We start from the raw sequence: 24,789 nt of genomic DNA on the forward strand, positions 1-24,789 counted from the left end.
AACCTTAGGGCTGTTTCAAGGACTTCAAGCCTGAGACATGACACGGGCTGAAGCTGACCAGACTTTTCAATACAATCTCATCCAAATTCCAATAATCTCAGTAATGAAAGGCTCTTTGACATACCCTTGATTTATTCAATAGCAGGCTGCTTCTTCCTTCCACATCTCAAGCTTTCTTGAAACCAAATATGAACAGATGTTCCAGAGAGGACAAGGCAGAAGATGAGTCTGTAAGGCTGCATTTGGGTATGTCTTCATCAAATAGATCAGGGCTTTGCTAAAACAGAGGTCCTTGTGTGCTCCACTCTGTTTAATCTCCACCTCCTCTCCCCTTAGAACAGCCAGCCAGCCCTGTTCTATGATACATTAAAAAAAAAAAAATAAAAAAAAATGTAGCTGGTAATGGAGCAGAAAACTAAAGATACAAAGATAGAATCTCCAGAATCTGTTCCTATCCTCCATTTTCCACCTAGCACAACAACTAATCTTTAGTGCCCAAAACTGTAAGCCTTAGTAAATTTAGGCAGTCTTCATGAAAATAGTTGGAATGTAACAGACAACTTGAACCAAAGGAAATATTAATCATTAAGAACAGTTATATAGAAATAAGTCTTAAGGGTAATACAAAAATTTCATATACTCAGTTTATCTCCTTTGGTACTTTAAGCACCTTCATGTTCCACAAAACCAAAAGACATAAAGCTTGCATTGCATTCCCATGAAAACCCAAGTCATCTAAATTCCCTCCTCCTCAATGAAAAAAATTATTATAATAGGTCAAGATTATTTTTCCCATTCTGTACTTAAAAAATATTTCAAGAGGTTTATCTTAACTCTTCTGTCCATACACCTAAAATAGTAATTCCTTGCGATTAGTATGAGTTTCTGATCACTCTAACCTCTTTCATTTCTTTCTAAACCAGAACCATTGACTATAAAATTTACTTTTGTGTGTGGGGTATGTGTGTGTGTGAGAGATTAAAAATGGCAAAAGACTCTAAAACTAAAACCACTAGCACTAAAGAAACTCCTGCTTCTTTTCCAAATGCTTTGATAAACTAAAATATCATGGTTTTCTTGGGTGCTTTGAGAAACTGAACCTTGCTTCCCCTAAATGTCAATCCCTCCAACTATATTTAATCAGTGAAGTTGTTGAACAGCAGGTAAAGAATGGAGTAGGTATGTTCTAGCCTATTGAGCCGCTCATGAAAATGTTTTGTATATTTATGCTACTCTTAACTATTACACAAGGGCAGTTAAACTACAGTACTAACAAACAGGTTGTGGAAAGAAAATTAACACAGATACTTCAGTACTTTCAAGACATTGTTTCATTTTTTTTACTTTCCAACAGGACTTGTAAGTTTTAATAACTTCTTTTAAACCTCTGTGTAGTTTAAGTAGTTGTAGCATGTACTATAAGATAGTTATGAAGAGCAGTATTACATGTTGTGGACAAGCTGGACATACTTCCTAAGCTGTGGCATAACTAGCAGACTTGAACTCTGACTTTTTTTATAGAGAAGCTACAGAAGTTACTATGGCAATAGGCTTCTGTATCACATTGTGGTAGCTTCAGTTTCTTTCCTTCTCAAGAGTACATCTGAAATGTTACTGTGTTTCTATCCTTCCCATGTTTTTATGTGTTATAGCTAACATGCCTGTATCAGTAAATTCTATATGAATTTTAAAAAAATCCACATCATGTACCACAGGATGTGAAATCCCTGTTCTTGAACACTTATTGCAAATATGGAAGTAACTGGGGGCAGCAGAGCTTTATAATTATTGTTATGCTGAAAGACATTGATCTGTATGAAATGATAGTCGTTTAGATAGAGTTAGGAAATATGGGTATTGCAAAGCTTTATTTATTTTTTTTTTAATTTGTGTGTAACAGCCTCCTGTAGTTTGCAAAGCACGCTGTAAAGCATAAAAACAATAACATGTTTGCTAAACACAAAGTTACCAGGACACAACTTGTTATTTAGCAAGATTTCTACAGGGTGAAGAAGAGCTATGATATGAAGTGTTCTTTCAGAAGCATTGAGCAGTTTGTTGTCGGTTGATACTTAAAGAAAGGAGCAGAAGGTGAACAATTGCATGAGAAATTATATTCTTTTATTCTGCATCTAGTGCAGATTTTCAGCGTTCAAGGGCTTTCCAAATGTGATTGACTGCTAACTGAATTCAGAATCTTCATTACAGTCCTGGTTTGTGTATACTTGGCAGTTGTCATCCAAGTTCTCAATTCACATTCTTCACTCTAATCTTCTATAATGTCAGGGAAAATAAGTAGTCTGTTTTTTTCACCTCTCAAATTCTTCTGAATGACTTTCTTAGAGTTGACTAATAAACTGGGGCTGGCTATATCCAAAGATATTCCTCTGCTCTCCTCCCCCTTTGATCACTGAAGTGTTTTCAAACACTGTAAATTATTTATTGCTTATCTATTGCTTCCTTGGGCTTTCATGGTCTGTGCTCCAGTGATTTTCCTGTTACTTCTGTTGTACTTCAGTAGCTTTTGCCATATTCTTCCAGCAAAACCCCAAAATTTCATTTACATTTTCTTCTCTCCATCCCACTCATCCAGAGCTTTATGTACTGCCATGCCTTAGATGCCTTAGGTCAGATTAAGTAACACTCACCCTTGGCATATCCAGTTTCTTTTACAGTTAAATTTGTAGTTGTTTCTGGTTTCTTTTGTGTATTGTAACTGTAGATTTTAGTAAAACTTCCTATTTGCTGTGACATTAGTTCTCTGCTTTTCCAGTTAATTTACCTGTGAAGTGGACATTTTTGCAAATGATGCTTATGTGCAAGTTAGTCTTAGATGTTGATGTTCTTCCTCAATCAGCATCCATAATTTTCTATTTATTCCTACCGATAGCATTTTGGGATCTTACGTAGACTCTTCAGCACAAATTATTTCATTCAGGCAGTTTGTTGAAAACTTGTGTCACTTGCTATGACCACTGTGTGTATATATTTCACGACCCTTTGGTATCTTCAGAGTATCCTTGAAACACTGTGCTGTACTTGATCGCATTTCTTCCTTTAGTCCCTTCCTGAATTAGCTACCTGTTTTGCTGAATGTACATAAAACATTCGTATTTATATGTATAAACATACCTTTGTAAGCAGAACAAGTTTTCTCTTCTACATATTCACCCACAGAATGGTTTCTCTTTTTTCATTTACCATATATTGCTGTCCTCTTAGTAGGTTTTACATCCTTTCCCTCTCAGAAACAAACAAGATATATATCAGTTACAACTTTAAAAAAGCGAATAGATAACTAAGATTAGGTATAACATGAAATCCTTTAAATGCAATAAACTTTGCTTTTCCTGACAGCTGCCCTACTTATTTTTGTAGTCAGGTTACATGTCATACCTAATTTCAAACTGAAAATAAAATAAAATAAAAATTAAATGAAAAAAACAAAGGCACAAATTAAAAACTTGAATATCAACTCCCATCATACTTTATGTATGACAAGGACATTTTTTCTGTCACTGTGGTTTTAACTTCCTATTGTTGAAGTAAATTGGATTATGGCCATTGATTCACCTGGAATAGACTCTGAGTCACTTTAAGGCAATGGCTGAGATAAAAGATTTATGCACTGTGTCAGATGAATTCTCTTTAAAGAAGATAAACAGCAGTACACATTTTATTAATAGCTGTTATTGGAAGCTAATGTTAAGGTGATAATGTAATTAGTAGTGTTGGGAAAAGTGAAATTTCACATACCGCACATTGATGTTTCTTCTCAGGAAATCCTTGATGCTTAATGTTTCTGTCAGACGTGGTAACATGCCTGTATATTTCATCTGACAGAAACAGCAATTCTGCATAAGCAGCTCTGGAAAACAAGTAAACTGTGAAAAAAAGGCAGCCAAATATTTTTAACAGTGCTCATAAAGCAAATCCATTCTGTCAAGGAGCTGTAACACTCAGTGTGCAGGCAGTCTATACTCACTTGAGGCAAACCCAAGGTATGGATACAGAGAAACAGATAATATGCTGAAAGGGTTCACACTCATTTCCAAAGACTACTGAATTTCAAAGTTCTCTGTGGAACACACAGAAGTTATTTAATGCTGCAGCTGCTGCTAGGCACTATATTGTATTAATCTCTTTACCACAGGAAAAATAAAATATTGTCTTAACCACTTTCCACTAGGTAGACTATGCGCTGTCATAGTCAGTCTGTATAGCTACAGATGTTCAGCAGCCTTCAGAGAAGTGGAAGGCTTAGGTGTGAGGCAGAATCTGGTTATACCTAGCAGAAATAAAAGCCTTGCATCAGTGCAGCAAACATAATTTTTTTGACTTGGTGTTTACACATAAAGCCACTGGGCAACTATTTTCTAACCCACTTCCCACTAACTGTGAAGGCCAAGACTTAAAAGGATGCTGATGGACGCAAGTGGTGTATTACTGAAATAATGGGAGGTTACACACATTCCCTTATAGTGCACATAAAATTGCTGAAGGCCAATCCATTGAGCCCCTAAGAACAGTCTGTCTGCAAGAGAATTTTAGATTTTGCAGAAACTCCAACATTTGCTTTTCACTGTGAATACCACTCACTAGTATTCCAAGAGCACATGGTCACAGAAAGGACAATACTATTCTTTTACCCCAGAAAGACAGAGGGGGAAAACAGAATTCCCAAGAAGTTAGAACAGGCATTGTTGCAGTCTTGGAAGTATTCAAGCAAGTCTCTGACACCTATATAGGAGCAAAGGGACTCTTTAAGAAAGAGAATTTCAGTGTGTAGCAACATTCAGAAAGTCAAGTGAAACTAAAAATGCTAATAGAGTTGTTAAGTGAGTTAGTTATGAACTTGTATCTAGTAAAGGTTAGAGTTTGTAACACCGCAACAGACATATGAAGCTATTATAAAATACATGTTTAAGAGAGACTACGTCCATAGGCAGAATCCTTGTATTGATTGATCACTTACATTGAATTAATGACTCAGATAGACAGCTATGGAACTTCAAGAGAACCCAATGTAAGACATCAGGCAGTGACCAGAACTGGACATCCAGTACAACAGAAGAGATTACAGCACAAGATAAACTAAGGAAAAGCTATACATCTCTGTCAAGATGAAAAAGGAAAAAGAAATTAGTCCATTTCTAGAAAGCAAGCAATTTATAGCTACACTCAGGAGACTGACTATCAGAAAATTGGAAGCTAATAACACAAGCGGAAGAATGAGGAATTGGCTCCTTTAAGTAAGCATCTGTTGAAAGTATTGGAGAAGCCTTTCGTAGGCATTCCTTCCTTCTCCTGCAGTCACCATGCAGAACTGTTGTCCCGTAATTGGATGGGCTTGTTATGCAAAGGCAACTCACACACCGATTTGTGGTATTTCTATTCCTTTATTCTAGTTTGCACAAAGTGGCGAACTACGTAGAAACCTACAAATGCCTAGCTACTTGCTTGTCAAAATTTTACACTATTTATACGGTTCAGCAAGCAAAGACATCAGCTTTTATTAGTTACAATTTAGCTAACTCCTTCGGTACTTAGCAATCAGCTTGTTTGTCAAGTAATTCTCTTGATTCTCATGTCAATTAGTTCCCATGATCACTCAGTCTCAACTTCCTTGGGTCTGGAGGGTTTCTTGAGTCAGTGGTCAATGAGTTGGTGGTTGTGATCTCCCCCTGCTGGAACTACCTTTCCCTTAGTTAGTGCCTCTTGTGGTAAATTTCCAGTGAGCTCATTCATCTTGTGGTGGTACTTTCCTTGTTTGAACAAAGAACTTGCTGGTGCTTAATGAAGTGCTTAGCAGGACATACAAAACCCCTTATATCTTGAATTAACCATTAGCAATTCATTTTTTCTGATTGTCCTAAAGTCAAACCTCTAACAATACATTTGATTTTATTAATCAGTCCCTTAATCATTTGATGTCAGAACCTCACCAGGAAAGATGTGCCTAGTTAGCTAAATCCTTCCTCCTCAAATACAAATTTAGTCAGATATTTGAAATCCAGCTATGCTAAAGTTGCACACAGAAAGCAAAGCATCAAAAATGCAAATAGGCAGTTGAACACTTTATATGGAAGAATTGTTTCAGACCAAGGAAGCAAAGAACAGAACTATCTCTGAAGAAAAAAATTCTTCTTGGTTTGACATTTTCTATTTTTTTTTTCTTCATTGCTGAGTATATAAACTTGTCTCTTGCCTTTTCCTCTCCTAATGCAGAACGTTGTACTGAACAGGCCAGCTCTCGTTTCTATAGATCTCATAAACTCAGGTAGATGCAGGAATAAGTAGGCTTAATATATATGTATTTTAAAACAAGGTCAGTTCCACTTTTTTTTATTTGATCACCTAATAGGACATGTAAAGGACCTAATTTTGTACTGATTAGTTAGAGATAAACCAGCAGGTATTATGAATGCTGATGTAGGTGAATATTCTAAGCTGTTTGAAGTGACATCAAATTATGAAGCACTCATTATGGAGATAATTATCACAATGATTTCTTTATGGGAGAAACTCAAGAGATATTTCACTTTTCCTTTCTTATTTTCAGATGTAAATATACATGCCACTATCATGGTTAGTCAGCATTCTCTAACTGGAGCAATTTCTAAAACCAGTAACAGAATAAATCTTACTGTTAACTCACACACTTTCTCTGGGGGTTAATCAGTAAAAAGTCTATGCTTCGTTTTAAGGAATGGGCTTGCATATTTGTGGTTTGTTATAAAATCACAGCTTGTTGATAATATCTTTAATTTTGCTTGGGACACCTTTAAAAGCTATAAACTAGTATCCCAAAATAAAGGAATCAAGAAGCATTCTTAACAGCCTTAGAGCAGAGACTATCTTACCAGTTTGTGACACACCTAGACAAACCTTATGGGTGCAAGCCTAAAATTTTCTCAGTTACTGATCGTCTTATTTAGTTTGATAGTTCTGGTAACTGATCTGGGACGCCTCTAGGGGGAAAGATGCCAGGCTACATGGGCCTAGCAGTCAGGTTCTGTTGCAACTAACCTTATGTTTCAATGTCAGTACAGCAGAAAATACTGATGCACAAAATTTAACACACAGAATAAAGACTGCTTACAGCTCAAAAACCCAGCATGCTTGGGTCAGAAGTTTAGAATGTATCAGCTTCATATGCATTCAGAAGGATGTTAGACACCCATATTACCAGCTAACCTTTGCTATGAACAATTTTTGTAACCACAAAGATTGACTTAATGAAAATTTCCTTTGCTTATGTCCTTTTCTTTTGTCACAGTTTGCTTTTCCATGCCTTTTGTACTGATATCTAAAGCTCACAAACTTTGTTCACATTATCATGTGATAATTTTTAATTATCTTAAAATATGTCTTTATTAAATGACATTTATATAGTTTTATCACCAATATGAACATAATCTACTATGTCTGATTTTATTATTCCATTTTCCATCATTTCCACATTTTCCCAAGGTACCACAGTCAATGTCAACTGAAGCATCTAAGCAGAGGTATCTGCCAGTGGCTTTGCTTCCCAGCATGACTGCAATTAACAGTAGCACTGGGTGAGAGTGGGAGACTACCTCCTGTACCCAAGAGGATGCTCTTCACAGCATATCAGCACACTGTCTTATGAACCATATGACTCACTGCTCTGTGACAACTGTATTCTCAAACCCTGACAGATGCTTGCTAAGATATCTTGAGAACCGAATTTGCATCTTCCTACTGGAAATACTGAAAATGATGCATTCCTTCCCAGCTGAGAAAGTCAAAAGAAGTTTCTGTGTAGTCTCTTTTACCATGGTTCTGCTAAAAAGTCTGAATTGGACTTAATAGAGAGGAATTTAATAACCTAGGTATGCTGTCATCATGACCTAGCCTTGTCTGATACATGATTGAAGTAGTGTAAGCATATGCCAGTCTCGGCTATTGTAGGGTAATTTTTAATCAGGTTAAGAATATCTTAAAGGCTTGTCTCACAGCTTCAGTATCACTTCCAAAGTCCCTCCAACTGCCACTTCTTTGTTATTTCCAGACACACCAAAACAGTACAAGATGAGAGGTAATGTAAAGCTCCCACAGCACTCTGAGGAAGACAGGTATTCAAAATCACTCCTGACAATGGAGTGGCTGAGACAGAAACAGTAGCCTCCAAAAACATTCCTGTGTATTAATGGGAACCATTATTTGAAAGCACAATAAGAAATTAAGAAGAGTCATGACTGATCAATCAAAGCTGGTGTTTTTATACTTAATAATGCTTGATGTATTTTTCTGCCTTAAATCATCTGTCCATCTTTTAATATCTGCAATATCCCATTGACACAATTCTGATGTTTAAACATCCCATTTTAGGAACAGCAGCCTCTAACTTTTTTTGAACTTGTTGCCTGCTGTCTTAATTTGTTTACACTGCTTACTGGATCACAAGACATAGTGGATAATCTTAACTAACAATTGTTTTACTTTATGCATATCCTTTAAAATCACTGTGTGATAAGAACAGTGATTTCCAAAGTCCTATGTACAGTGAAGTATTTTGTTGTAAGTATATAGAAGAGTTTTCGCCTCAGAGGATATAGTGTATTTGGTCAAAAAAATCAGTATGTCAAATATTCAGAATGTTGAAGTTGATGTTACCCTGGACATTGTATCACATGACATACTATTTTTTCTAATTTCCCATGATAGAAATGGCTGCATTTTCTCTCATAAACAACATCCAGAGAAATCAAGATGGTCCATTTTTAAACAAGAAATAACACACTAGTAAACATATTTCATTTATAAGAAGTAAACTTTTTGATATGAAATGACAGTGAATTCTAACGAGGTTTCAACAGCAAATACAATTTAGGATACATTGACAATAGTTTCAGTCTAGGTAGTAATTTTTCCTTCCTTTCAAAACCAAATCAAACAAAATGAAACCAAATCAAACCAAACCTGAGTTTAAATATTTGGATATAAAAATTAAAGGGCAGATGCAACACTAAAAGCAGCAGATTTGGTGATTCCAATGTATGCGTTAGGGCAATATGTTATCTATTAGACAGCTCAACACTTTGCAGGGACAAAGGGTGTAAGAGAAAACCTAATTCAACAGCGGGAACAAGGTGGGATCCTCAGCAGCTGATTTACTGATTCTTACTGCCTATTGCCCTAAAATATGTTCTAGAAACACTTAGATATTGTAACCCCGTATTTGTGTTCTACTTGCTTGGAGCAGAACATCACTTGAGTTTCCTTCCAAACATTTAATGCCATAAAGCAATAGTTTTCAGAGCATGAGCCCTGGATAACAGAATTCTGTTGTGAGTGACAAGGACCTCTGCCCTGTCCAGCAGAATTCTCATTTCGAGACAGGAGAAAATATTTTTTAGTAGAGAAAATGAGCAGTCTCAAGGGACACTCCTTTTTCTGGAGAAGAGAGAGTGATGATGTTAGATGAGAATTTGCAGAAGAGCAGCAGGAATTAAGCAAGATTGCCCAGACTTCTCAGTCATCTGTTGGAAAGCAGTGTCTCTTAGAAATACAGTTAATTAATAACAGATTTCTTGGTACAATAACAACAAAACCTCCTAAGAATTGGTGATACAAAAAGGATAACAAGCAAGTTTAACAAAATTTAGGTTTTGGTTGCTAGCCACATATTCATTCCCCTTGGAAACGAGATAGGAGACCTGGATGGTTGCATTGTTTAAAAATCTAATATCCTCATGCTTCATACACTGCAAAGGCCTTCTTTCTTTATCATTCATCATAATACAGAACACTTCAGCTAGTAAAACTTTTCTTTTGTTGTGAAAGCATTGTTTACTTCTCCTCCTTGCCTTTTTCCAGACACCCTAGCTTTAACTGGGCTGAAAAAGTCTGGAACCTCTGAGGGATCAGTATCTCATCTGTATTACCTTTTTGATCTCTTTCTTTCAGTATTAACTAAATGTGATGCAGTGGGAGATAACATGCAATTAGAGAAACCAGCAAACTGTTTCTGAGCCTACAAATGATTTCTCCATATCACTTCCTTTCACTCCTTGTGTACCTTTTGTATTAAACATGCAAAGTTAGCATAAGACTTTGTAAGTGAAATTTCACCATCACAATTGCAAATAAATACAACACTTAAGAAGTATGAAAATAATTTTAAATACTTTAATTATAAGAATGCCTCAAGGAGTTATAAATCCAATTTACACACTAAAATTCCACAAAAAATGAGCACTTTACTACTTTAAGTACACACTGAAAATCACAAACTATCTTATTTAGGTGTTGTATAATGGAGCTAATTCTTTTTAGAGGAAAACTCATCATTCTACTCTTTCCAAAAGATTCTAACTTTCATATTAGAAGTTTTTTTAAAAAAAGCTAGTTGTGTGGGCATGTCAAAAGCTTCAACACAAATTTCCATATTCTAGTTTTTGACTGACTCATTTGACCAGTTTAGTTCTGCATACCGAAGCCCTCATCACTAATGCTAGTCTATGGAATTTCCAGTTAATGGAAATTCTCTGTGTATATCAAAAATGAAGTTGTATTAACTAGACCTTTGTAATTTAAATAGCAACATGTGAGGCAATGAAAACTTAATAGCAAATGGAGCTCAATGAACCACAGAAAAGAAATTATAACTGAAAACTCAAAAATAGATGACAGTATAAGATGATGTCACACTGAACAATAAATGCTGTGTGATCCCCTCCTTAAATTTGATGATAGGAAAATAAAAACGTATAGAAGAGAACAGCAGAGTATGTTGTGCTCTTAATTAATGTAATATTGTCATGGTCCATGTGCAGAAAAAGTGAAGGTCCCAAACTGCTTCGAAGAGTGACATTTAAGTTGGGCACAAACAAATCCACAGCACTGGTATGCATATTGCGTATGTTCATACACATAGCTGAAAGCCAGGTGAATTCATCCCCTTGGAAGGCTACTCTGGGCTGGTACTAGGTAACTGCTGAGAAAATGACTAGGTGGACTAAAAATATAAAAAAAACCCAAAAAACAAAACCCAAAACAAGGAAACTCCATAGTTAATCTTCCTGGTAAACTGTTAAGAGAAAACATACTGGACTGAGCAGTGTCCAATCACTATTTAGTATCAACTAAAACAATTTATAGAAACAATGATCTTTGGTTTTGCGAATGCAAAAATTTCTTTTACTTAGAATTTATGTCTAAACCAGGAACTCTTTCTATATTATAGTCCTAAATAGTTATTTGTAGTATAAGCAAATGAACGCAGTCAAGCCTAGCAAGGGTGAAAAAACACAGCAGAATCTTCTTTGCTGTTTGAAATCAGTAGTAGGTTTAACACACTAAGATATATTCCAAGTACTGCTCCTAGTAATGTAGAATTAACACCTGTTAGTTTTGACAGAAAATGTACATACAAAATAAAAACCCACTTTCAGTTAGCTGTGCCTTTCAGGTCTGTGTTTGATTGCCTTTAGGACAGAGAGCAGGGTTATCTCTCATCTCATACACCAGCCGTAGTGCTGCTTCCAGCAATGAAACGTTTCAACCTTCAGGAGAGAAATCCTTCAGTAAAACAGCCTTGTTAAGTGCTCTTGGTAATATTGGGAACAGGATTGTTACTGACTGCCCCATATGACATTGCAATTCTGGCACTGAAGAATAATTTACCATGAAATAAATTACTTCTACTCCTACCCAGGGTAGGGTAGTGATCTGTAGTAGTTGCCCTTGAGCAAAAGGGCAAAAAAGAAAAAGGGCATTTGATCTTAATAATGCCTTGCTAATTCTCATTAATGAGCGGGATATCCTTTGTGAATTATAACAAGAATAATGAAATGAAAGAAAATTGTATTGATAAAAAGCAATTAGAATAAGTCCCAAAGAAGGCCAACTCATGAGAATATGGAGGTTGGTTTAAGCTTGAGTTGTTAGAGCAATCATATACACATTTTAAATTACTACACTTTTTTTTCCTAGGTTCTAGATTTGCAGATGGCATGAGATAGTTAATGAGGTCATACTCTATTCTTTTTTTAATTCTTATTTGAAATTTCTGTAGCTGCAGCAGTGTTTTAAATGCTTTGAAAAACTACTATGATTTTTTTTATAAAGAGCTGATACTGGAAGAATTAAAGACTTTCCAGAAAGCTATTTGGAATTACTTCTGAAGGAATTAAACACTGGGCAAATAGAAAAGTAATTTTTAGCCACATTCCAAGCTGCTGCGGTTTGCGCCTGCACTTGTAACAAATATCTACAGCAATACTTTATTCTTACAGTTCACATTTCTGTAAAATTTCATTAAACATTTTCCTAATAACCATGAATAAATATTAAATTACATAAAACGCCACCCCAATATTAGAACATAAATGAAAAAGGGTTATGTGATAACAAGTGAGAGATGGCCAAGTGTACAAGAACCAAGAATAGCTAGAACTGTGGTGCAAAAACCTCTGCCAAACTCATTTGTAAGAACCTGAAGTACTACTCATTTTTTATTCTCCAGAATTGAACTGGGCTATTTTGTGGTTTAGCATTGGCAGTCAGCTGAGCCCCACAAAACCTCTTGGTCACTTCCCTCCAGTAAGATGGAGAATAGAATTGGAAGACTAAAAGTGAGAAAACTTACAGGTTCAGATAAAGGCAGTATGTCTATGTCTATATCTAGGTAAAGGTAAAGGTAAAGGGAAAGGGAAAGGGAAAGGGAAAGGGAAAGGGAAAGGTGAAGGTGAAGCTGTGCACTCAAGCAAAATAAAATAAGGAATTCATTCACTACTTCCCATTGGCAGGCAGGCGTTCAGCCATTTCCACAAAAGCTGAACCCCATTGCACATAATGATTACTTGGAAAGACAAACACCATCACTCCAAATGTCCGCACATTTCATTCTTCTTTCCCAAATTTCTGTTGCTGAGCATGGCATCACAAAGGGATACCCCTTTGGTCAGTTGGGGTCAGCTGCCCTGTCTATGCCTCTTCCAGGCACCTGCCCCCCAACCCCAGCCTATGTACCAGGGGGAGCAGAGTGAGAAACAAAGAAGGCCTTGATGCTATATCATACAGTACAATAATATATAAGAAATAGCAAATATTACAATTATAACAAATCTGAAAAAAAGTATATGCACAAAACTATGTTACTCAAAAAAAAATTCCTATATTCTTAACCTTACCCTTTCCTTATCCTAGATTTTAGTTTCTTCTCTTGCTATTATAAGTCTAATATCAAATTAGTATTTTTCTAGCCATGCTAAAAATAAACCCTGGCAATTTTTTAATTGAATATTGCTGAAATATTATATTCATTTTTTTTAAAGTTGTCATTTAAACCCAAAGTAAATCTATTTTGGAACTGGTCTAAATTGCGAAAGAATTTGCATTACACTTCTGTCTGATGAAGTCAGTGGTGGTTTTTTGAGCAGCCAGAAATTTCAGCTATTCACTTAGGCATCTCTCAGTCAAAGGGACTTCACAAAATAGTGGAAGTCACATGTGATAGTGTACTCTTGGTAAATATCCATGTATGTCACATTAGCTTGCCCTCCTTGTGAAGTTATGCAGTTTTGTTGAAACTTAATGAAAGAAGAATAAGATCCAGCAGTTTACATCAGTTAGGGCAGACAAGATATACACAGATGACTTAGTTGGCAGGAATTTATTTATCAAGAAATGCTAACATAATGTCTTTAAGTCATTCCAGTCTAGCAATTCAATTCTCAAAGATTATGCTGATGTCTGCCTGATCACAGTCAGTGAACAAGAGAATCCAAGGTTACTTCCAGATCACACTTGGATGGAGATATACTGCATTTAATGGTTATGAAGAAATAAATCGATTAAAATGTTGAAAGTGGTATTTGTAAAATGCCGGTCAATCTATTCCAAAGAAACTTTGAAGCTATTGTAAATGACAAAGAAGGGTAGAAAATAAAAGCCTCATGGTATTAGACTTTGCAAATAAACAAATCACATTTCATTTGATCTTAAGGCTAAGTAGTTTAGGAGATCTTCAGTGGTAGAATTCAGTGGTACTTCTTAGGTACAAATTATTTGGAAACGTCTAATTAAATTGTTGTATTTGCACTGTTTTTCTTGTGTTTATAACATTAATATTTTAGATAAGACTGTTTTCAAGTCACATTTATATGGTTTGGCAAATAAGGCCTGTATGTTTTCTTTAGATTATTTTAATAATGGATTATGCCCATGGAGAAAAAAGGAGCTTCAGAAAAATAATCATTGAAAGGCTGCACATTCCAAATCTTAGCTGAGTTCTGTGTAGCTGTATTATACAGAACAATATTAATCAGCTGAGGGTAGATTTATGGGCTATTTATTTGTACCTCAGCACATATCCATAACATCCTGGTTGATATTTTAAAAAGAGATTTCAAGAGTTAATAGCATTTCAAATTTGATTATACTGCCATTTAGCTTATCACAGTGTTAGGTTAAAATCCTCTTACTGCTGTTTACATTATATGTATAACTATACAAAAAAACCCAACAAAACAAACTGGGGGGGGGGGGGGGGGGGGGGAGGAAGGAATTGTTTGGTTTATTATTATTAGAATTGTGAGTAGTTTACTCCTAAAAGGTCCAGTCAGAACTGCTATTCCAACTACTGATGCAGAGGGATAGAAAAAAGTTGTTCATGTCCTCTTTGAAAGATCAGGCCAATTTTCTTAAAAAGAAGAAAGTCTGAATAATTTGAGGGGATGAGACAAAAGGAAGGTGTATAGAGCAAGACGGCTTGTGAGTACAAAGAGTAGTGATGCTGGTAGAGGATGAGATGGTAACCGGCATGTTATGCAGACTATCGTAAGTCTACCAATTTCTTCCTCACTCAACCAGTTCCTGTATTTAAGGCACCTAAGTGAAACCCTTTGGTCATTTATAGCAAAAAGAAATTCAGGCAAGAGTCCCCAGTTCTTCACCTCATTTACGTCTGCTGTAGCAATCACAAGTCTAGTGCAGTCTTGATTTACTACTGATTCCTCCCCTGATCAGTATAGTTTAATAATTTTACTGTCAGGTAATCTGCTTTTCACCTCTCTAAATAATTCTCCAGTTCCTTTTGAAGCTACATCCCCTGAAAAATTGATCCTGCAGTACCAGGTTTGACATTCAGTGCTATAATTCCTAACTGCTTACCAAGTCACTTCCTGCCAAGTTATATCCATTGACTGTCTGCCCGAAGTCTTCACAGCAATCCTGTCTCTAACTAAAGCCATCCTAGCTCCCTGTTTAATTACTTGCTGCAGGAGCAGTGTGTGCTTGCTTACAAGGGCCTTTCTCCATATTGCAATGCTTTTAACTAAGGTCTTAATCTTTTCTTACGATGTCAGCCAAAAAAGTCCGATTTCTAACAGCTCTGAGTTATAGAATGTTTTTTACGTTGAAGCCAGAAACATGGTCACCACCAAGAGTCTGTTTGGAAGCCAACAGCACACCAACTTCCTGCTCTGCAGAGAAACACCATTAACAGTAGCAGGACTCTGACAGCAACGCCTGTGTGCTAAATTTTAATTTATTGAATGGAGCACTGAATAGCCACATCAATGTATTGGATCACATAAACACAGAATTTTGAAAGGTTTCTCAAGGTCTGCATAACCATGCTTTCTTGAAGAAAGCATGGATTTACTCAAAAGTCAAAAGAGAGCTCCTCCATGTTTCATTTTATGTAAAATCTTAAGTAAATTCCTGTTTTAAGCTGCCTATGAGTCTATTCAGAAACCATGAGCGACTTATTAACAATGGATTTTGGTTGTTTTATCCATTCTGTTGCACCCTATTAAATCTAGAAGGTAATGAATAATTTTGGCTGCAGTACTTCAGAAACCAGGTAAAATAACCCATTTAATTTCCTTTCTTAGATTTCCCTGCAGCCAAATCATATTCAGGCTGGAATATTGAAGTCCCCGTGTAAGTTGGTGCCTGAAGATGTTTTCTGAGGGCTTGGTATGTTGGTTTGGGGGATTGTGAGTTCTAATACAGATAATTTCCAATACATTGTCCAAATATATTAGTTACATTGGCTAAAAGAAAACCTAAACCTTTATCTTCATGTGACAGTTTTCTCGCTCTTTTTGCATTTCAACTGCTATATAATTTGACTATGAAGATAATCTGATTAGAAGGTGTGTTGAAAGTGAGAAGTCCTTAGCAGCCACTTGTGTGTAGCAGCCATTATGAGAAGACTCCATGAAAAAAAACCAGCCCAAACCAACATACAAGCCCATCCTACACCTTTCTCAGTAGATTGTCAATAATTTTTAGATTTCGGGATTATTTGAATGGTTGACTTTAGCTGTCAACAATGGGATCAGCACAGCAGCACAAATCTCTGTTGCAGCACATGTAATTAATCCTATGAATAAAATTATATCATATCGCACTACAGAGTTTACACTGTTTTCTGAATGTGTAAAATAACTATTATTGTCATTGCTGAACTGTGTTGAATTGCCAAGATCTATGACATATTCATATAGTATATATATGTGTATAAATATAAACAGATATGTAAAGGCATGCAAAAATTCACCTTCTTGTTAAGATGCCCAGTGGCTTGATATAGCTGGCCTCCTGTCAACTGCCAGATGAAATACAATGCAAATGATAGAAATTTAAGTGAGTATATTTTGACAGATTAAAGGGTAGGAGTGTATTTTCCAGGGCCTAAAGATTATAATAAGGATTTTATCACTGGAAATGCGTAGAAGATTAATAAGAATCAAAATTAATAATCAGAATGCATATATTATATAATATTATCCAAAACCTAATTTTTTGTTACTTTAAATTGTGAAATTATAACAAAACCGTTAGCACTTGTCCTGTTGCTACATGCCTTATTAAAAACACTGTCCCCATGTTTCTTCTAAGCCCCCTTTAAGTATCAAAAGACCACAATAAGATCCTCCCTGAGCCTTCTCTTCCCCAGGCTAAACAACCCCAGCTCTTTCTGCCTTTCCTCACAAGGGAGGTGTTCCATTGATCTGATCATGTTTGTGGCCCTCCTCTGGACCCGCTGCAACAAGTCCACAGTCCTCCTTTCTTTAGAGTGTTGCTTCATTGGTGCAGAGCAAACACCAAGAAGACTCAAGGAAGTTCTAACTGAAGCCTCAAGCTGAAGAGATATCTTGTTCTTCACAAATACGCCCACTCTTCATAGTATTCTTCCTGTATACCATTATTCAGACTTAGATTTTTATGAGCCCTTAGAATGGACTAATAGATACCATCAAATACCAATAACTGAAACTGCAGACACAGACTTCTAGTTTCTTCTGAGGTTTTATGGCAGCAAGTACTCAGATAATGTAAATATTTGTACATTTATGTTGCACAATTTCATAACAGAAGTAGTAAGGCTTGTATGGATGCAGCATGAATGAAATACATGTGTTTAAGCATCATAAGGAGCCGTAGATAAAAGGTTTAAACAGGTGGCCTGCGCTGGAAAGAAAAGGGCACCTTTCCCCAGACATTGTTCCCATGGGTAGTGCTGAGGAAGAGATTGCTTATGTCAAGATGAAAAGGCCTGCGTTCTGAAAAGGTCACAGCGCAGACAACTTCCCAGCTGAAGACCACTACCCTCACACAAGGAAGATAGCAACTAGGCTGCTACATATGGTACACATCATTCCTTGTTTCTGTTTGCTCAAAAGAAGGACAGACATACGGAAACATATTTTAATGATGTACCCACAAATGAGGAAAAACATACAACAGGCACCAACTTAGCCAAAGATTTATGAAAGCAGAAATCAGCAAGGTTCTCATGTATAACATCTGGTGACTCCTAAGGGTTGCAAAAGAATTGTCTAGAAACTTTTCTTTCATCTCCTATCAAGAAGAACTTGTGAGAACTTGATGGCATGGGTCTTATTGCACATAAGTGGTCCTAGTCAGAGTGTGTGAGTAAGAGAGTGTAAATGCATAAAATCTATTTTCTTAAAGTTTGTAAATAAATACCCAGGGTTGAGTTTTACTTCACTAGTTTCCTTATCATGCCATTGTACTGCAGTGCCATATTATCAGCCTAACAGGTCATATATTTAAAGACAGTATTGATTGAAATTATTATACTGTATTTCTCATGGTTATTCTCACAATGAATGAAAGATGTTGTTGCAAGACTATGTAAAAAAACCCCTTACTTAAAACAAATACTACACAGGCAATTCAGTAATTTTCTTGCCATAGCTTTAACCATTTAATTATTTATGTTTATTGTGAATGTCCTTTGGTCACCTGGAACTTTTGAAGTTCACAAGTAAATATTTCACATTTGATTAATTTTTTTTCAAGTAAAAAGTTGCTACTTATTTCTGTCTGTGCAACTGTGTCTTCCAGAAATCCAATTTCTTCACTCTAGCTTTGATGCAGCTGTACTCAGTTCAGCACTCAGGTGCACAAATGTTAGCAAGAGAGCAGCACAATGGACAGAGGTAGATTCTCACTTCTGTAATTCCCCTGAAAGGCAGTAATCACAGTTGAGTTTCTTAGTAGGATGTGACAGAAGTTCAACGAAAATAAAGATACTGCTGCTTTAGGAAGTTCTCAGGGTTTGGAGACCCGATAGCCACCTTAGTTTTTGAAGAAGGCTAATACTAGTATCTAGACAGCATCATTTCAAAAACATCCATAGGCAAAGCAAAAGAAGTCAACAATTGTTTTGCCTCTATCCTTCTTTAATGAACACCTGAAAACTACTTTATGCTACAGAGAATATGTAGTAATATGGTAAAGTTATATATATAAAAGCTAATAGTCAATCAAACAATAAAATATTATGTATTTATCAAGTATACCACCACATAAGGTAAAGTCAGTAAAACCCACCTGTCAGTTTTGTGTGTGAGCACTGTCACACGCACACTTCTTGCTATAAGGGAAAATGGTTGGCATAAGAGCCAGGTCAAAGTTCATTGCTGATAGGTGCTCTTATATTCCTGTTTAATTTTTTTTTGTTTCTCACTTAAATATAGAACAGAAATAAAAATGTCCCAGCTTTTAAGTGTCCAAAATCTCAAAAAATACAAAAACCAAAATTGATTTTAACATGATAAGTTTGTGCGAAATGGTTGTTCACATTACCTAAGAGGTATTCACAAATGACAAACATCAGAAGTAAACTGACTAGTTTGTGAATGAGTTTCTAACTAGGGTTTCATGTTTAAATTATTTAATGCTTATTCTTTCCGGGTACAAATCATGAAATGACAAACTAGATTAATAAACAGTCTGTTCTTTTGATTTTAGTAACCAGAAACTGTTTTTCTGCTTAAGAAAACCAGGCTTCTATAGCTCAATAGATCATCCCTTCAACAAGGACAGAGCCAGGGTTCAGAAAGGCAGGACAGGAAGAGCTGGAGAACTGGTCCAAGAAAGCAGCTCAAACTATGTAGGGACAAATGTAGTGTTCCACATAATCAGGAATCATAACCTCCAGCCTCAGTCAGGACAAAATTCTTGGAATATTGGAGCATGAAGATAAAACAGTGATGTGGGTAGAAATACTTTTCCCACACTTTGGGTCTGATGAAGTCTCACCTGCTTTTAACTTTGGAAAAATCTTTAAAATAGAGAAAAAGGAGCAAATTATTCCCAAGCTCCATTGAAGAAAATAGTAATGATTTTGTAAGGGTTTAAAAAGAAAAATAAAACCACAACCAGAATACAGGATGAATTTTCAGTTAACTGGACAACTTCAGTTGCAAGATAGCTGTTTTATTTGCTTAAAACAAAACAACTTCTGCCTTAGGAATAATTTATAGTGATTAAAAAATCCCTATCCCTGCATTTTTGTTATCTTCCTTATTTTAAAAGTATTTTTTCTCAGTTATAGTAAACAATGGATAGAAGAATTAATTCATATAAAAAGCCTTGCCCTGACATAACCTAAAAATGCTAAATGAACAACATTTTTTAAAAAGTCACTTCTCAGGGTGATAAACCTGAACACTTGAAACTATCAGACACATTAGGTGTTTCTCTATCTTATATTACATTTCAAATAAATCAATACTTAGCCATAGTTATGGTTCTCACCAGAGCATTACAGCTTTGTTCTCTGGTAGATTCTTGCAAACTTTCAATTAAAATGGAAACTGTAGAATTTCCTAAAATATTTTGGAAATATTTGTAGAAAGTTTTTCTTAAACACACAGCTTGGGATTCTGCATTGCAAGTAGGGAGTTAGGAGATTTTGTTTAAAGCTTAAAAAGACATGTCATATAACCAAAAATATATGCATGTCTTTGCAAGTAGTTTCAAAAACAATTTTTTATCTGTGTAAACACCATTGTGCAGATAAATTGTCTGTTAGGCAATATGAGGTGTTGCATAAACTCAAATGAAATAGCAGATTCATAACTACTTAGAAACAAACTATTTAAAAATAATAAAAAAAAATCAATTGCAAACACTGAGAATATATATTCCTGGTATAGTAAGAACATTTATCATTGATAAAACCATTCTTGCACCACCTTACAACTTTTATGCATAAGGTTTTACCTGAAATAATCTTTTCATTAAAGTTAAAGATATTTTTTAAAATACAATAGAAAAATGCATGTATAGAGCTTATAATACACACATATAGGCATCTTCCAGAGAATACAATTTGTCTCAGCTGTTCCTGTTTATTACCAAGTCAACCAAAAGTGCAATAGCAAGGTGTAGAGGCAGTAATACAAAAACATCTGAATCTATTTATCATATAATAAGTGGATGAAATGGATCTTTGTGCTGTAGAACATGCTTTGAGCAGCCATAAAAACAACCTCCCCCCACCCAATTAATTTACTATTTTTGTTCTGAAGGATGTCATGAAATCTCAAATTCCTGTTCCAGATGTCCTGGGAGAACACTAAGACTAGGATTCTTTCCAAGGTAAAAATTAAGAATTAGGCAAGAGCTATGCCTAATTCAAGAGTGGCTTATATTTTCTGAAATTTTGGAGCAAGTTTATATGCATGCATGACCCCACCATCTCAGTAGAGGTTCAGCAACTTATGAACTGCATTACTCTCAAAAACTTATGGGCAGAAAAGAAATATAACTTGTATGTAGCCAAGACTTTATTGTTAGTACAACTGACAATCTAATAAAGGAATCATTACTAGTCCAGAAATAAGTATTACTAACCATCAAACTAAAGGAAATTTTGAGTTGGTTCTGTCTTCATAGACTTTTTTGCTGTCACTGGATATAGCCTTTGGCTTCTGTGTAGAAAGAATTTAGTGCTTTCAGGAACAAGCAAAGACATGGCAAGAGAAAGCAAAATGCAATGGAAAAATACTTTGCAAAGAGAAAGCTAGGCAAAGCTCATTCCTCCTCACACAATTTTCTTTTCTTGTACTATAATAATAAACTTGGACTTTTGTATGAGTCCCTTCTTCAGATAGCGCACCCGGTGACCTTCTGTGAGAAGGCAGACATGTTAGAAGGTTAGCTTACATAGACTCCACAATTTAGAGTTCTGTTCAGGCTGAGGACAATATATTTTTTTTTTAGGATGGAACATAGCTTCATTTTTCAAAAAAATTGGGGGATTTCAGGAAATCTATTAAAAAATACCTCTTATTTGGGCTCCTATTTCACTGTGAGAAACTAACGGTAGTTTTGTTACTTACCTGTATGGACCTTCTTGAGCCAAAGGATCGTCTTCGTTATGTAATGGGGACAATGCAAATACTCAGATCGAGGGCAAAGAGATGTCCTGGATTAGGCATCTAGAATATTTGAAACATAACCACTGAACCCACACCCATAAAACAGATATAAAAATGAAGACTTCCACAAAACATAATTCATCCTTCTGAACATTTAAGCTGATTTACAATAAAGACACAAACTTTCCTTTTAAGAGTACTATTATTTTCTTTATTTTAAACTATTTGTTTTGATCAAAGTACATTACTAATAGCAGTTTCTAAAACTATACCTGATGCACAAGAAACTTAAATTGTTCAAAATTTTTTTAGAAAGCATACTCAGCAACGACACTGATTAAAGCAAAAACAGTGATTAAAAATGCAATATATGTATATATATATGTAACAACACATTAATTTTAATGGCTTAAATGACGTAAAGGTAAAGCTATAAATAATATCAATAGTTAAAATTGATAATTTACTATGATTTATTTGGATATTATTAAAGTTACCTTTTAGGTAATTTTCTTTTAATGGGCACAGAAATTTTCAATTTACTTCTCCTCCCCTCCAGTCAGCTGTAACAAGTGTTTCTTTTGTTTTTGAAAGACTTACAACTATAAAGGATCATAGGACAATGCATGTTGGAAGAGACTTCAGGAGGTCTGCAGTCCAACTTTCTGATCAAAGCAGAGGTCAGATTGTCTTACTCAGGGTTTATCCCACTGTGTCGTAAAAACCTTCAAGGATGGGGAATGCACAACCACTGGGCAGCCTGCTCCTTTGCTTGACTGTTCTCAGAGCACAAAAGGTTTTCCTTCCATCCAGTGTGAAACTTTTCTCTCATTTCAACTCATATTCCTTGTTTCTTGTCCTCCCACCATTTACTCTTCTGGTTTGCCATTTGTAGGTCTTTGTAGGCTGCTGTTAGGTTGCCCTGAACTCTTCTCCAGGACTTGTCCCTCAACCTCTCCTCACAGGTTATGTGCTCCAGCCCCTGCAAAAACAGTGGCCTTTGATGGACTCATTTTAGTTAATGGATGCCCTTCCTGCAATGAAGGGGGAGAGCAACTGGCCACAGTAGCTAGGTGTGGTGTCACAAGCACCAGGCTGATAGGCTTAATCTCTTCCCAGGCTTTGCTCCTGTGAATATTGCCCTGGATACTGTTGGCCACCTATGCAGTCAGGGCTCTTTCCAGAGCCCTAGGAAACATAGATTCAGTTCTCATATCTAAGTATTTACAATGTGCAAGTAACCACACATACACAAGTAACACTGAAGATACAACGCCTAATACTTTCCTTTACTTTCTAGCATATTAAAACCAGAGGGTTCAATATAAATATTCTTAATATTATAAAATTTATTAAAATCAGAGGCATTAATAGGCAGATAAGCACTGAATATCAGAAAGAAGACTTCACACTAGGAAGTTACCAGCTCTGTTGAAACAAGAAGCATGGGACTGTCTGTCAAGACGCTTATTGAGGGTTACATGAAGTAAATGAAAAGCAGACTGAGTTGCATCACAGTGGAGAAGCCATGCTGCTACAAGGAAGTATTTTCTCTCTAGAAGGGCCCTATTGATGCCTGTAGTGCAGAGCTGGAACCTCTCCACCACTTTGTAACCCCTCATGCTACTTCTGGTTGGTTATGGGATCGCTGCCTAGGTATGCAAATCTAGCAGATGGTGATTTCAAGTTAGAAATCACTTGGTACTTGCTTTGTAAATGTGAGAGGCTGGTGCACAAGCAAAAAGCAGGAAAGAGGTTGTATTGAAAGGCAAGGAGAGGCACTAACAAACACGAGTGAAATTTAACCAGTGTTATTAAACCATCTTTGCACTCAACAGGAAAATTGAGACAAAAACCCACAGAAGCTGGAAGCAGAGAATTAGATTGAAGATGAAAACAATGAAGACTTACAGTCTTCAAAAGGTTGTAAGTATCGCTTAGAACTTGCAGTGCTAATAGTCATCAATGGATCTGAAAAGTTTTGGTATTAGGTAAGGATCTACACATGTGACTTTTAAAGCTCAAATTCAAAGCAAATTGCACACATGTCATGGTTATTGAGAGGGATTCCCAATAAGTCTGGAAGAAAGCAAGCATCAATCCTATTTTCAGGAAGTTGAAGAAGGAGAACTGTGGGGAACTAGAGCCTTGTCAGTCTTCATGTTTATATTTGAGAATGTGATGGAGCAAATCTTTCTGGACACCATTTCCAAACACGTGAAGGACAAGAATGTGATCAGGAGTCAGCCACATGGTTTTACCATGATGAAATCATGCTTAATCAACCTGATATGACTGACTTGGTGGATGAGGGCAGAGCAGTAGTTGTTTATCTCATTATAATAAGGCTTTCAACACCTTCTCCTGTAACATCCTCTCAGAAAAACTGACAAAGTAGAGGCAAGATGAAATGGACTGAAAACTGGCTGAACTCTTGGAGTCCAGCTGGAGACCAGCCACTAGTGGTGCACTGCAGGGGCTGATACACAGAGTCCAAAACCTTTTAACATCTTTGTCAATGACCTAGAGAGTGGGGCAAAGTGTACACTCAACAAGTTTGCAGCTTGTCAAAGCTGAAAGGAGTGACTGATACAGCAGAGGGTTGCACTGTCATTCAGAGGTGCCTTGACAGGTTGGAGAATTGGGCAGGGAGGAATCTCATTAAGTTAAATGCAGGGAAATGCCAAGTCCTGCATGCGGGCAGGAGTCACCTCAGCCACCAATATACAATGGGACCTACACAACTGAGATCTTAAGTTCAGTCTATCCTTATTCAATACCATCCAGCAAAGTCGTTGTTGTATTTCTCTGTAAGTAATAATACGTAACAAACAGGTCACTAAATTTAAGTTTAATTTAAATTTAAGACCAATTTCAAAGGCCAAGTTGAACTTTCAATGCTGAAAATTTATTTGTATGCAGCACAGTTAGAAGTTAGGCTTAGTGATCAAAAAAAAAAAACACAACCAAAAAACAAAAAAGACACACTCATTTTCCATTGAAACAACATCACTAAAATTAACGTTATTTAGAAGATCCTATAGGTAGTTCCCAGCTGGTATCAGTGATGATGCCACTGGCATGCCCTTGTCTTTGCCCTTATGTTTTC

General features: G+C 36.1%; 1 long non-coding RNA gene across 1 annotated transcript in view; it reads right to left on the reverse strand.

Annotated features, from left to right (window-relative positions):
- LOC308060441 overlaps positions 1-24,789 on the reverse strand; it is a 52,388-nt gene that overhangs the window by 21,382 nt on the left and 6,217 nt on the right. Inside the window, exon 2 of the long non-coding RNA XR_013926726.1 lies at positions 1-24,766. This exon is cut by the window's left edge and continues 21,382 nt beyond it. This is a non-coding gene — a long non-coding RNA (uncharacterized lncRNA). The remainder of the gene's footprint in view (positions 24,767-24,789) is intronic.

The sequence above is a fragment of the Falco punctatus genome, assembly GCF_963210335.1.
Source record: "Falco punctatus genome assembly, chromosome: 3".
NCBI classification, from domain to species: Eukaryota; Metazoa; Chordata; class Aves; order Falconiformes; family Falconidae; genus Falco; species Falco punctatus.